This window comes from Haliotis cracherodii, unplaced genomic scaffold (genome assembly GCF_022045235.1).
Source record: "Haliotis cracherodii isolate W230 unplaced genomic scaffold, xgHalCrac1.p SCAF_17, whole genome shotgun sequence".
In the NCBI taxonomy this organism is placed as follows: domain Eukaryota; kingdom Metazoa; phylum Mollusca; class Gastropoda; order Lepetellida; family Haliotidae; genus Haliotis; species Haliotis cracherodii.
In genome coordinates, this window is record NW_027266272.1 from 17249638 (window position 1) to 17262441 (window position 12804).

General features: G+C 39.1%; 1 protein-coding gene across 2 annotated transcripts in view; it reads right to left on the minus strand.

The window, feature by feature from the left end:
• Positions 1 to 12804, minus strand: part of LOC139464463 (uncharacterized) — a 54861-nt gene that overhangs the window by 11739 nt on the left and 30318 nt on the right. The gene's annotated exons all lie outside the window — the stretch shown is intronic.

The window sequence follows — 12804 nt, forward strand, 5'->3', positions numbered from 1 at the left end:
TTTGCCAGCGCCACCATTATTGGATCCAGGACAATATTGAGAACGTACTGTCTCACGGTAATGTTTCCTTAAAATAGAATTGAAGAATTGAGAATAAATGATTACATCAGAGTTGCTAGCGTTCCAAGATACATTCAGGTGCAGTGTGTAATAAACATTTCAATTCAATTAATCACATAATCATATCTAATAATCATAAATTATATCATTACAAATAATTGTCATAACGTCGTGGTTTCTTTTGACATAACTACTTAGAATATAAATCAATAAGCATTTCGCTTCAATCTTATAACATATCAAATAATCACCATAACATTATACACAAATAGATCAGGATGGAACTTTAAATAACGGCACAATGCACAATAACAAAGACAACACATGATTCGCAATACCAATGTCAGCTGAAATACGTATTTGTAGATATATTACGGTAATGCAGTTTCGCGCATTATCGTAGTTCTTCTAATACAAGTGTTATTTAACTACTTTATGCAGGGCTCGCATACGAGCATTGTGCATACAACTATTAACATCAAGTTACAGGTATTTCATTTCCTATCAAGAACAAAGCTGACTGACTATTAACTAAGTCCAGCATTACTGCTAGCAATGAATCTACACATATTGACGACATGACATATTTTACTTTACGACGTTGTTGATACTTGTACTAGATTTCTTATTTATCAAACGGTTATCAAGATGTTGATCAGGAATAATTAATTTCATATTTTATTGATCGAAATTGCTACAACCTACATAAGTGATTTCAACCTTCATAAGTGATACCTATAGTGGCATAGTGCGCATTGAAAACATTCCTAATCGTTATTGAAGATTCAAAATACATTAAACAATAACTTAATAATGAACCAACGCATGTGGTTGAAAATATACAATGTTCAAGAAATCTAAGACAATAATCATGAAATACATTCAACATATTTGGAAACAACAATTAAAACAATCTGAGACAATAATCATAATACACATTCAACATGAATGAAAGCAACCATTGAACCAACGCATGAAAATGTCTTACCTTAAAATAGAATGGAAGAATTGAGAATAAATGATGACATCAGAGCTGCTAGCGTTCCAAGATTTATTCAGGTGCAGTGTGACTTGGTTCTGACTGACTGATATAGAAGATTTAACGTGCGCTTTCCGACTACAGCGTATTTCGCACACGGGGTGACTTGGTAGTCAACCTGCACCTACTTATATCGTGGAGGGACGCATAGCAAACTCTGATTGGTTTAGTTTTGAAAACATTTTTTTAATTTATTGTCACAATTACTTCCTTTGTTATTTCATGTGTTATTCAGGGTTGATACAATATCCTCATAGATTACCTGACTAATGTCTAGCCATAGTGGATAAAGGTAATTAAAAAACAAAGGCTGGCGTTTAGTTGAGCTGTCGGCATTTTAGACTGACCGCCGACTTGTCAAGGGGATTACCGTCATTGGTCAGCGTGTCAATCTGGAATTGACACGCAGCCGGTGACTGTAATGTGAATGGACATCTATTGTCTAAATTATGTCTCGCGGCATGCTTTTACAACCTAAGTGAGTTACTGCCATTTATGTGAGATGTCCGAGATTTGACTGTAAAGATACGTGAGTTAATTTTATAAATTTGGAATATTATTTTTATATTTTGAAGCTTAAATTTCTGGGCCGCGTCCCAATCAAACCCTCTCATCCAAAACTTAATAAACCAAAACATCAGCCCCAAAAACCAAGTTCTAGCTCGTAAACACCCCTTACTTACCCCAATATCCCAAAGAATAACAAACTACCTCAATGAACACCAAATTAAAAATCTTAAACAAAACTGCAAACAATCAAATATCTTCACCCCTAAACTTAAAATACCCAAAATAGACACAACACTAGCTAGCCAAATAAATAAACAAACCGACCCAAACATAGCTAAAACTACCACACTAGCATACATACACGAAAATTGGCCAAATTGGTGTCACATTTACACGGACGGATCCTCAGATCCGACCTCCAAACACACAGGTTTCGGAGTCCATACCACACAACCAACTAAAACCACACAATCCTTCCGACTCCCAAACAACCAATCAATATTCACGGCAGAACTAATGGGCATGGCCTCAGCCCTCCATAATCAAGAATAAAAAAAAACACAAAAAAATCCTAATACTTACAGACTCCATAAGTGGACTGCAAGCCCTCCAAAACAAAAATACCAAAAACCGACCTAAGTTAATAAATCAAATACTTAAAAGCTACAACGACCTAACTAAGGTAGGCAAACAAATAACCTTCTTGTGGATACCCGCCCACGTAGGAATATACGGTAATGAAAAACGCCGATAAAGCAGCTAAACTATCCCTCAAAATCCCAGAAATAAGCTTAAACCTACCCATCTCAAAATCAGAAATTAAAAGTGTAAACAAGCAAAAAATCACCAAAAATGGCATAACCTATATGTAAACTCAAATAGCCAAATCAAAAAAGTGCTCAGCAAACCACTAACCAAACCAAAAATTCTCCATCCATCCAAAAAAATCGACAGAGTAATCACTAAACTCCAAACAGGACACACCAACCTAAATAACCATCTAAAAAAATTTTTAAAAACACACAACAGGTAACTGCCCACACTGCAAACAACCAGAAACCCCAGAACACGCACTCATCCACTGCACACACTACCTAACACATCAAACCGCATTACAAACCACCCTCAATCTAAACAAGGCTCTAACTCTAGAAGCAATACTAAACCCACAAAATAAACTAGAAAACTTCAAGGCCTTAGGCGTATTCTTAATAAAAACGGAACTAATAAAACGCATCTAAAAACACAATAACCTACCAAATCAAAATCACATAAACAAACAAACAAACATCCACCATACCCAGCTCCCTTAGTTCTCCTACTCAATCCCATCGGCATCTATGCCAAATCTCAAAATTTCCAAATTCTATATAAGCAACCCCTAAAACCCCCCTCTTGGGTTGCACAGACCACTTTCGCCCCTTTCGGAAACACATTAAATGGCCTGGCCGGGCCCGTGTGCGAAATACGCATCAGTCGGAAAGCGCACGTTAAATCTCCAAAGTAAGTAAGTAAGTTTATATTTTGATGTGAATTATTAAGCAAGTTTGCGCACTATAACAGTATTCAATTTGCTTCTAGAGTGAGAGCCTTGTTTAGATTGAGGGTGGTTTGTAATGCGGTTCGATGTGTTAGGTAGTGTGTGCAGTGGATGAGTGCGTGTTCTGGGGTTTCTGGTTGTTTGCAGTGAGGGCAGTTACCTGTAGTGTGTTTTTTAAAAAAGTTTTAGGTGGTTATTTAGGTTGGTGTGTCCTGTTTGGAGTTTAGTGATTACTGATTTTTTTTGATGGATGGAGAATTTTTGGTTTGGTTAGTGGTTTGCTGAGCACTTTTTTGATTTGGCTATTTGAGTTTACATATAGGTTATGCCATTTTTTGGTGATTTTTTGCTTGTTTACACTTTTAATTTCTGATTTTGAGATTGGTAAGTTTAAGCTTATTTCTGGGATTTTGAGGGATAGTTTAGCTGCTTTATCGGCGTTTTCATTCCCGTATATTCCTACGTGGGCGGGTATCCACAAGAAGGTTATTTGTTTGCCTACCTTAGTTATGTCGTTGGAGCTTTTAAGTATTTGATTTATTAATTTAGGTCGGTTTTTGGTATTTTTGTTTTGGAGGGCTTGCAGTCCACTTATGGAGTCGGTAAGTATTAGGATTTTTTTTGTTTTTTTTTATTCTTGATTATGGAGGGCTGAGGCCATGCCCATTAGTTCTGCCGTGAATATTTATTGGTTGTTTGGGAGTCGGAAGGATTGTGTGGTTTTAGTTGGTTGTGTGGTATGGACTCCGAAACCTGTGTGTTTGGAGGTCGGATCTGAGGATCCGTCCGTGTAAATGTGACACCAATTTGGCCAATTTTCGTGTATGTATGCTAGTGTGGTAGTTTTAGCTATGTTTGGGTCGGTTTGTTTATTTATTTGGCTAGCTAGTGTTGTGTCTATTTTTTTTATTATTTGGTAGGACGTTAGGTCTAGTCCTGGGGCTGTTCCCTTTTTCCTATTTTGGAGTACGTACTGGAGCTCTTCCATTGAGTAAGGTTGGTTTATTTCGATGTTATCATTATTTGATTCTTTAGTAGGTTTGGCTTCTGCTTTAAGTTTTTGTTGGAATTTTTCGCTGAAGTTATTGTTGCTGCTTATGGCCGAGAAGTGCCTTTTCGGTAGGGTTGGTTGAATTGTTTATGTTGGGTGTTTTTTTTGGTGACGTTTTAAGCCTCTAATGGCGTGGATTTTTCGCCAGACCGTTCTGGCATCTGTGCGATTATTTACTCCTTCACAAAATAATTTCCAATCTTTGGTTTTAGCTATTTTGACTAGTTTTTGGACCTTGTGGTTTAGTTCATGAGCTACCGTTATATGGTTATGGTCGCGTTTGGCTCTATTGAAGGCTGTTTTACGTTTGCGTCTAGTTTGTTCTATTTCCTCGTTCCACCAGGGAACCGAGGGTTTGCCTACGTTATTTGTTTTATAAGGTATTGATGCTTTGGCTGCATTGACTATGTAGTCTGTTAGGTTTTTGCAGTAGATTTCTGGGTCCTTATGTTCTAGTTTGGTTAGGTTGGCTTGGTTGCAGATATCCTGAAATTTGTCCCAGTTAGCTTGGTTATAGTTGAATTTTGGTTCTAGGTTTTCTGTTTGGGTAGGAACGTTTGTATTGCCTATGGTAATGTTTATTGGGAAGTGGTCACTACCTAGTGGGGCGTCGTGAACTTCCCATTGAGTACTTTGGGCCAGATCTGGGGTGCATATGGTTAGGTCGATAGCCGACATTTTATGGTTTTTCTTATCGTATCTAGTTGGTTGGTTATTGTTTAGGAGTACAAGGTTATTTGTTTCTATCCATTCAGAGATAAGTTTGCCATGATTATCTATTTTTTCATCTATGCTCCAGGTGGGTTGGTGAGCGTTAAAGTCTCCTAGGAATATAGTTGATTTATTGCTTATTTGGAGTAATTTGTTTAGGTCCTCATCTTGAATGTTTTGTTCTGCCCAGTGGTATATGTTAATGATGTTTATTTTTTGGTTTTTGAGAGTTATTTGGATGCCGTTTGCTTCTAGGTTTGGTGTGTTTATTTTGATTTCTTCATAGTTAATGTCTTCTCTGATTTGTATTATTAATCCTCCTGCGGCTCTAGCGGTTTTAGGTTTGGCTCGGTCTGTTCTAACTGAGTTGTGGTTTGGTAGAGTAAATTTAGATTTTTTTGAGAATTTGGTTTCTTGGTTGCAGGCAATGTGCGGACCCTTATCTTGTTTAAATTTTGCTTTTAGTTCGTGGCCGTGGGAATTAAGTCCGTTGGCATTCCACTGAAATATGTTTAGGCCTTCCATTATTTGGGCTTTTAGTGTTTGGAGGTTAGGTTTGATTTAGGCTAGGGTTTTTTTTACCTGGTTGAGGTAGGGCTAACTAATTCGAGGCCTATGCTGAAGAATTCGTAGGTATGGGTTGTCAGTTTAAGCTTATTTGCTACGGTATAGAAAGCTTTAGTGCTAGCGTTTGGGTTTAATTCCTTTAGCATGTATGCGAGAAGGATGGTTAAGTTGTTTAGTTTGTTGTTTGACATTTGCTGAGGCCTGTGTTTAAAGATTTTGTTTTTTGGGGGGTTGAGAGAGTTATTTCGATTATGTCATCCTCGGAGTTGCATTCGTATTCTTCTGTGTTGTTAAGTTTAGTTTCCTCACATTCCATGGGGGTGGTTTGCGTGCGTGCTTGTGTTTGTGGTAGTGGTCTGGATGTGGTTTCCTTACTGTCTGGGTTTTTGGGTTGTGATTGCTTGGGATCGGTTGTTGTTGCCATAGCGGCTGTGGTTTGTATGGTGCCGGGTTGGGTTGTGGCGGGCGTATTGTTGCTTGTTTTGCGTGCAGTTGTGGATGTTGTGAATGAGCTAGTGGAGGTGGAGGGTTGTGGGATTGACGTGTGGTGGATGTGTGTTTTCGGTGCTGGGTGTACTCTTTGCAGGATGCCATCCCATGCCGAGTTTAAGTGTGGGGTGTTGTTTGGTTGTGGTGTGGGTAGCAGAGGTTGTTTTGTATGCTGTGGTTGTCTTTTTGTTTGGAGTTTGGCCGTGTCTATATTGATGTGTTTGTTGGCCTGTTGTGTGAGGGTGTGTCTATGAGGGCAGTGGTTGGATAGTGAGGAATGTTGTATGCTTTTACAGTGTATGCACCAGGGTGTGCATGTCCCTGGGCAGTCAGTTTGGGCGCATTTCCTGCCTTTAGTTTTTTGGAATTTACATTGATTGGCTGTGTGGTTGTATTGGAGACAGTTAGAGCATTGTTTAACTTGTTTTATGTATGGTTTGACTTCTAATTTAGTGGTTGCTCCGGAGATAAATTTAGGTGCTTCTGGATATTTAGCTGATTTTTGGAAATTGATTATGACTATTGGTGTGTTTGAGATTTTCCCGTTTCTATTTGAAGTTATTCTTCGGGTGCTAGTTATTTTAGGTTGGGGGTACATATCTTGGTTATCGTTAGCGTCTTGTGCGTACATGTCTAAGTCTTCGTTGTTTTCTTTAGGATTTACTCTGATTACGCCCCTAGGATACTGTGTAAAGCTGCTAGTACAGCCCTGTCTGTTGTTTACCTGAAGTTTAAAAGTGCTGGTGGACTGTCATATGATGTGTATACAACATTATACTCTGCCCTAGTTGAACCGATACTGTTTTATGCTGCAGGTGTGTGGGGTGTTAATGTACACAGAGAAATTCAGTTCATCCGTATTAAGGCTTGTAAATATTTCCTTGGAACTGGTAAAAATTCACAGATGACATGGGATGGGTACCCTGCTCAGTTGATAAGAAGATCGAAGTTTACAGAGCCTTTCTCAAAATACAAATGTTACCTAACACTAGACTTGTTAAGAACATACAACTATGGTACTTGTCAGTAAGAAGATCTTGGGTGAAGAAATTAATTAATGATCTCCATAGTATTAAATCAGAGTGGTTAATAGATGAACAGTGGAATAATGCAATGAAGGACTTTTATAAATTTATGGACTGCTTGGAATGGACTAATAAGTTGTGGAATGATACCGGTCAGTTAAATGGCAACAAACTAAGGACGTTTAGATATTATATTAAGCATTATCTTGAAGTAAGCCCATGTGTGAAAAGTGTTTGGAAAAAATAAGAGAGAAGTATACTCAACAACAAAAGTTCCTGTGACACCAATATTTTAGTGCATTTTTCAAACAAGTAAAGTTTGGTTTTCAATATTGTAGTACATGTATGGAATCAAGTCACAAAAACGCAACTGCTACAGAAAAGCATGCATTCCATGCAAAAGTTGACTTTTATGCAAGCCCCATGCATTTCACTACCCAAGAATGGATAAAAAAACATGTGCGTTAACGGGATTCAATATGCAATGTTTAGCATCGTGCTGACAACAACCACTCAGAAAAACAACAAAATTTCGCAATTATTCAACGTTACGAAATGCCACGCCTGTCCGAAAATGAGCGTCTGCGAGCCATTGGTATGCTTGAAGCAGGATCGAGTCAACGTGATGTTGCAAGACAATTTAACGTCCACAGAAACACCATTTGGTGTTTATGGCAACGTTGGCAACAGACGAATGCAGTCAGAGACCATCCTCGGAGTGGCAGGCCACGCGTAACCAACAATCGACAAGACAACTGGATTCGAACAACACACCTACGAAATCGATTCCAGACAGCAACTGTGACTGCAAGAAGCATCCCTGGCCTTCGACGAATATCTTCACAAACCGTACGTCGTCGCCTCAGATGTGCATGGATTGTCACCAGAAGACCCGCCAGACGTCCCATTTTGACAGGAAACCACCGTCAAGCACGTCTACAGTGGTGCAGACAGCGCCTATGCTGGACGGCCATGCAGTGGGGACAAGTTCTATTCACTGACGAGTCTCGTTTTCACCCCAGCCACAGCGATGGACGGATTCGAGTGTACCGACGTCGAGGTGAACGTTACGTCAATAATTGTGTCATGGAAGAAGATCGGTTCGGGGGCTGCAGCGTTATGGTATGGGGTGGGATTACAGCAAGACAGAGGACCCGTTTGATAGTGGTAGAGGGAGATCTCAATGGACAGCGCTACAGCGACGAGATCATTCAGCCCTGTTGTTCTACCGTTTTTGCGTCGTCATGGCCCAGGTATTACCTTTCTACATGACAAGGCCCGGCCGCATATTGCTCGACTTGTTCAGGATTCTCTTCAACAAAACAACGTGAATGTCATCCCCTGCCCGGCTCGCTCCCCTGATCTCTCACCAATCGAGCACATGTGGGATGAGATGAATCGGCGCCTTCGACGTCAACCGCGTGTTCCACATGTACAGGCACTCCAGGAACTTTGAAACATGCTCCAGCAGATATGGACAGATATCCCACAGGACTTTGTGCGACGCCTGGTCCATTCCATGAGACGAAAATGTGTTCCTTGCATCGCACACACACACGCACGCTATTGATTCGTAAATTGACATTTTGGCATGTTCATGGTTGTTTTTATGAAATCACCCATTTTCTGAAGTCAGTATGGCAATTTAAACCACTTGAACACTTACAGGAGTCTTTTATCTGTTGCAAACCGAAATTTTCAGATTTGGTAAAAAATATAACTTTGCATTAAATCTTATTCAATGTCACAGGAACTTTTGTTGTTCAGTATATATTAGCAAAGTTCAGGAGTGGTTCTCTCCCTTTGGCGGTTGAAACTGGACGGTTTGACAAGCCTTCTATTCCCTTGCAAGAGAGAAAGTGTTAAAAATCTCTCCAGCAATGATCAACTAAATTACCCGATGCAAGCGGCGAGAACTCTTGCACTAATGTACAAAAGAAGACTTAGGTCAATCTATTCACTCTCCACCAGCCCTTAATACTCTATATTATTTGTGTAACTTTATATGCAATTACTTTGTGCTATTTCATATCTTATAACATGTTTTTATAACTTTGTATATAATGTATCTCATAGGCATTATGGCCGGACATTTGCGCTAAATTGTATTTTTTATTAAAAAATGGGTGACACATAAAATAAACTATTTTCTTCTTCTTCTTCTGTAATTAGATGTTACATCAGAGATCTAATGCAAAAGAAGTGGCTAGGTGTAAACAAATAACATGAAATTGAACCAAATGTCGGTTACACCTACTTGTGTTGTCAATCCGGATTTGAAGAGGTCATAATACGATGATGTCGTATTGGAACATAGCAGGTATACAAATGAATATTTAATAAAAGGTGAGGATCCTCCATTTTGTATCCCTTGTGATGAGAGAATCACGGTCAAGCATGTCCTGCTTGACTGTGTTGATTTTCCATCACAAGGTATAAATATTTCAATATATCATCAATTAAGGATTTTTTAATACTATCAAATCTCATTTTATTATAGTTTTTTAAAAGAAATTGAACGTATCGATAAATTCTAAATTGTGTAGATAGCTATATTTTATATTGGTAATGTATAATTTGTAACTTAGATGATTAGTGGCCATTTCCTCATAGGGGCTTGAGGTAGCATAGAATTATTGTCCCCCTGAGAGGATATGTAAGACCACATCAATCAAACTACATTTATTCACGCGTTTTAAACGCAGTATATTTGTTTATTTTAACTAATGGCTTCATTGCGTACCATCATCAGCAGCCAAGGGGCTGGTGTAAATCCTGCTGGGGAACCGTGCAGGTAGCAGAAGTATTTTAAGTCACCACGGTCCCTAGTAAGGTGGCCTACCTTTGGTTGCTGGTGATCTATAGCCCATTTTTATATCACTGCAAACACGAAAACGTCGTTTTTTTCTGTATATGGTCATTGGACGGAAAAAAACGACTAAAAATTCATTAAAATTGATTAATTGGTCAGCGTCTAGAAAGTGTCCAGAAAAGGGTCGAGTTTTTCAAGCGTAAAATGGACGGAAAAACGATGCTTTTTGCTCCGCCTTGTACAACTGTTAACGGCCAATCAGATGGCGCTGGTCCCCCGACGCACGTGATGTCCAAGGCTTCCTTTCGGAAGCTTTAGGTTTCGTATTTCTGGCATGCCTTGCTCTAGTATCTGTCGCGCGCAGTGCAGCGAGATTTGCTGATAAGCTTGTTTTAGGATATGTTACATGTTAATGGAATTCAGACACGAGCCAAGAAGTCAAACCAAACAATGTTACTAAGTTTATTGTGGTAACGGCTATGTACAGTTACCCCTATCGGATAATGGGTTGTGTTTCATTTGGTTATAACAATAACTAATTTTTTAATGTGAAGTTTACAAGATATACGACTTGGACGCGAGGTCGGTCACATGACGTAACGGTTCTTCACGTGACTGTATTCTTGAAAAGGCGTAAACACTGACTACTTCCACATTCCTGGGGAAAACCCTTGGAATTCCCTGGTACGAATTCATACAGAAGCGTGGTTGCAAGTCCATTTAAGGATACCCTCGCTACAACCCATCCCAGAGAGAAAAAAACACGACAAAAAAACCAAACTGTCGCATTGACAATTTACAGAAATCTATGAATTTACCTTAGTATCTATTTGACACATCTTCACAATCACCTTTCAATGATCGGCCAATTGATCAGTGATGCCAAAGGCGTGAAATAGCCACAGGTTAATTAACAACTTCGAAAATATCTCCCGTCACGTTTATCGTGTCGGCCATTTTGACGTATTGTACTTGATGTAAATGTATTACGACGCTCTGTCATTGTAATTGACTTACTGAGGTAATTCTGTAAAAGATCTTCTCATCTCATGAGGATATTGTTTGGAATATATTTCTTGTAAACATACTAAAACATATGTTCCTCGCTTTGGGGGGAACTATTTTATTCCGGGGTGGCCCATTAAATCTAGTAGTAAGTTAAGGCACCATGCGTGATCTGTTATTTTATGTGTTTAAATTACGATTTGGGGCGTTAATAAAATACACTGACGCAAGTATATTCTATTCAAATCAATTGGATAATTGAATATGCTTTCTTTTACATATTACATAACATTACTGCACAAAATATGAACAGTTGCAGTAACACACTACGGTAATCGCATTAAACATCATTTTCAACTGTACAGTATTTCAGTCTTTCAGTTATATCATGGTGTATCAGACTGATGTGGGATAAAAATCCGAAGTGGTTCAGGTCATCCAATGGGTGTTCGGGAAAAGGTGAGCGTATCCTGCCACACAGGTGGCACCCGTCACAAACACATGCAAGGACAAGTCAATTGTTCACCTGAACAAAGCACGGAAACACACAATGATGCCCGTCCTCAGTTTTACCGAGCATGTAAATTATTTTGTCCGTCAAAAACATGGACGAGTATAAACAATATGTTCATTCACGTAATACATGTAATACATTTGACAAAATGTATTGACTGGGAGCATTATTGTTAATCACAGCGTATGCAGTTGAACTCATCACCCATCCCATTATTGATAACCCTTCTTGAAGATCTATGAAATCAGAAGCTGCAACACTCTATCTTTTAACTGGTATGTCAGACTTCTATTTCATTACTCAGTTTTATTTGCACGGATTACTATGGAAGGGACATTGTCTCGTTGTCGCATTGTCGCATTGACGCCTTTACAAAAACAAGCAAAAGGTGTCAAAATTAACAAAAGCGCGACAATTGGCCATTTGTCGCATTGTCGCGTGTTCGCATTGTCGCTCTTTGGTAATCCTTTTCTTTATTTTACAAAAGGGCGACGATGCCGTAACGCGACATTTTCAAGGTCAAAATATGTCTCGTTGTCGCATTGTCGCCCCATCACAAATGTGTATAAAAGGCGTAAAGTTCAGTTATTGTTTCAGTTAGGAAGTTCAACCTGATACATGTACGTCTTGAAATGAAAACCGTCCGCAAGTCCATAACGTTTTATTGTGAGCTCTTCTCTAAAAGTGCTTAATGTTCAACTCCCAGTTCCAAACACGTAGTACCTCCTCAATAATCCACATACCTCCAGTGCAGTGGTCTTCCGGAAGATCTTACTCTTGACCGTATTGGACAACTGACGAGTGCACGCCTGACCAGTGACCTCGTTGCAACCCTCGTGATGTGTTTGCTGAAGGGAGAGGTGTAGTAAATGTGTGCTCCAGCCCAGCGCAGAGCTCGCGACATACTGTATACTGATGTATACAGTATATTGCAGTTGATATACTGTATACTGCATGTGATACTTATTTGCGGAAATGTTACAACTTTCAAGATTCAAGATTCAATTTGCATATATTTTATATACAACAGACCGCCGTCATATATCACTGGAATACTGCTGAGAGCAGCGTTAAAACAAATTGTTTTCATAATGGAGCGCTGCAGTCATTTAAAATAGAACCGTATACATATGTACATGTAGTACCAACTCACTCTATTTGTTTCGAATATTCAGCAGAAAATATATTATTAACCAGGTCTTTGGGAAAAGATATCAGATTTTTATAAGCAGCCACATAGGGATGATAAAGGACCCCTCGCTGATTAGGTTCTTGTTTACTTAAGAGCAGAGTTGGCCATGTTAGATGATATAACCAAAATCCGGGAGCTCCGGCGGGGGGCAAGCTGGTCTTGTTAGTGTATGGTATGAGCTGTGACGTTGACCCAAGAGAATAATGTAAAACATGAGACCAACTCAAGTCTATAATGATTGGGAAAGTCTAGATTTCCACAGCTCTAGCCTGAAATTAAGAATTTTAAT